This window comes from Nestor notabilis, unplaced genomic scaffold (genome assembly GCF_000696875.1).
Source record: "Nestor notabilis isolate BGI_N333 unplaced genomic scaffold, ASM69687v1 scaffold19176, whole genome shotgun sequence".
NCBI classification, from domain to species: Eukaryota; Metazoa; Chordata; class Aves; order Psittaciformes; family Psittacidae; genus Nestor; species Nestor notabilis.
Genome location: NW_009932632.1, coordinates 17,107 through 19,424, shown reverse-complemented (window position 1 = coordinate 19,424; position 2,318 = coordinate 17,107).

Sequence of the window (2,318 nt, the reverse complement as noted above, 5' to 3'; positions counted from 1 at the left end):
TTCCCCTCTTCATTCCTGAGGAGTTGCTCCCATGCCTTTGGAGGTGAACAGAGCTGTGCCCTGCCCATGGATAAGTCACTCTGTGTCTCCAAGGGGAAATTTTACTAGAGGCCTTGCAGTTGGATGGCTGTGTGCAGGGAGCCCAGGCTCCCCACAACCTTGAAGCCATTATCTAGTTGGCTGGCTGGTTGGTGGGAGGAAAAGGGAGAGGAAGGCTCCCTCAGCACTTGGGAGGGAGAGCACCTCCCTGGCTCCCCTGGGGTGGCTCCGCTTGCCCACCCCATGGGTAGAAGATGTCCTCCCCTTTCCCACCCCCTGTCTCAGTGGCTGCGTTTTTTTTGCCTCCCTGGCCTGCCCCAGCCAAGGGAGGTGCAGAGGGGACTCTTGCACATCATTGGTCTGAGAAGGTCTCCATGCCCTTAAAGAGAAGGTGGATTTTCTGCTGAGCCACCCGAGAAGCCCTTTTATACCTCCTTACTCAGGCAGCTGCCTGCAGCCCGGCAGTCTGTCCTGTCCAGCCAGTGGGACTCCCTGATTTTCTCCTCCAGACGGGTGAGCCGTTTTGCATGTCTCTTAATGACCCAGCTTGCTCCTAGGGGGTGATGGGGGAGAAAATTCACTCACCTGAGGTTTAGGGAGGTAAATACCAAGTGGGGATGACTTGCTGGGAGGAATGTAGGTGCTAATAAAGCATTCTCCATCCTTTGCCTGTTAGAGAAGGTCTGTGCATTGGAAAGTCTCCGTCTTTTCCACGGACCTTCTTTCTCTTTGGTTTCATGCCTTCTCCTCCTTTGGTTGGTTCTGCTCACCAGCTTGAGTTCTGAGGGCAAATGGAGCTGCAGGCTCCCTAATGTTGACCTCTCCAGGGACATGGGATGCAGGATCCTTGTCTGCGGTAGCTCGGCAATGCTCCCTACTTACACCTCTTCCTCCATCTCCCAACCTGGTCCTTGCAGTGCCTTCCTCCCCAAAACCAGTCTTGGACAGGGGCCGACATCCAGATCTACGGTGTCCTCCCCCTAGAACAGGTGATTTAAAGCCCACGTTGCAGGCAGTGAGCTGCAGCCTGACGTTGTCCCCTCGCTTTCTCAGCATCGCTGCTGCTGAGGCGGGTGCGTGTGCGCGCGGGGCAGGGGTGTCAATAAAAATAACTGGCGTTCCTCGGCCACCCTGTCCCTCAGCTGCAGCCCAGCACCTGCGGTGGCTTTTGCTTTGCATTGCCCTGACCTCCCTGAGTCATGGGGCTGGCACTGGGGACATGCCACTGTCCGAGGAGACAGCTGCAGCTCCTTCTGCAGCTCCCTGGCCATTTTTAGAAGCACTTTCCCCCCTCCTCCCTGAAGTAATGTGATGGGCCTGCACATTTTTCAGGATAAAGTTTCCTTGGCCCTCTAAGCTGTGCCTCCCCACACGGGCATGAGCCCCCATTAACACTTCACCTCCCAACAGAGCTTCCCAGGTCTGTCGATGGATGTGTTCTGGGGGCTCTTCTGCTCTGCAAAGGACTATCTCATTCTGGGCTCAGCAGCACTTCTGCGTCCTTCCATTAGGAGGCACGAGCAGGAGATATTGTTCTGCTAGAAAAGTAAAATTCTATTTACAGGGTAATGATTTACAGCAAAACAAAGGTGCTCTCCCATCTCTTCCTTAATACGCTGTGTTGTACCTGTAAAATTCCTACTTAAAGGAAATGCAAGGAATTGGCTGGGGAAACTCGTTGTGCCTTTACTGACTCAACAACAACTTTCAATCCTGTTCTACATCATCTGTGGCGAAGTTGTTGCAACAGGCTCCCCTGCCCCATGCAATGGGTGCATATACTGGCAGCAGCATTCTCTGAAGTCTTTCCTTGTCACCTGGGGTCACTGCAACCCCTCCGCAGGCTTTGGGGTATTTCCTGTTCATGGAGGGGGTGAAAGCCTGCATGGCACAGTGAAGCAGTAAACTGGAAATTGCCTTTTCCTTGTCCTCATTGCATTAAATGGTTTCCTGGGGGTCAAACGACAGACATATACCTGCAGGAATTAGTATCACAAATCTCTCTCTTCTGGCCCACCACTATTTAGTCTGGTCCAGAAGTCCCCTGATGCTGAGGTTGGTGTAGCTGTGAGTAGGCACATGTTTGGCTCTCATCCACAAACAGCAGTCTAGTTCCCTATATGATGAAAATTAGGAGAAGTTGGGAAATAAGAGTAAACCTGTTCCTCTTTTTTATTTTTTTTTTCCTTTTTTAGAGGAGTCTTGCTTTGTTTTTAAACCCAAGAAAGTCACCACCAGCATGAATAATTGTGAACCTTTTTTCTTGGTTTTCATTGCAG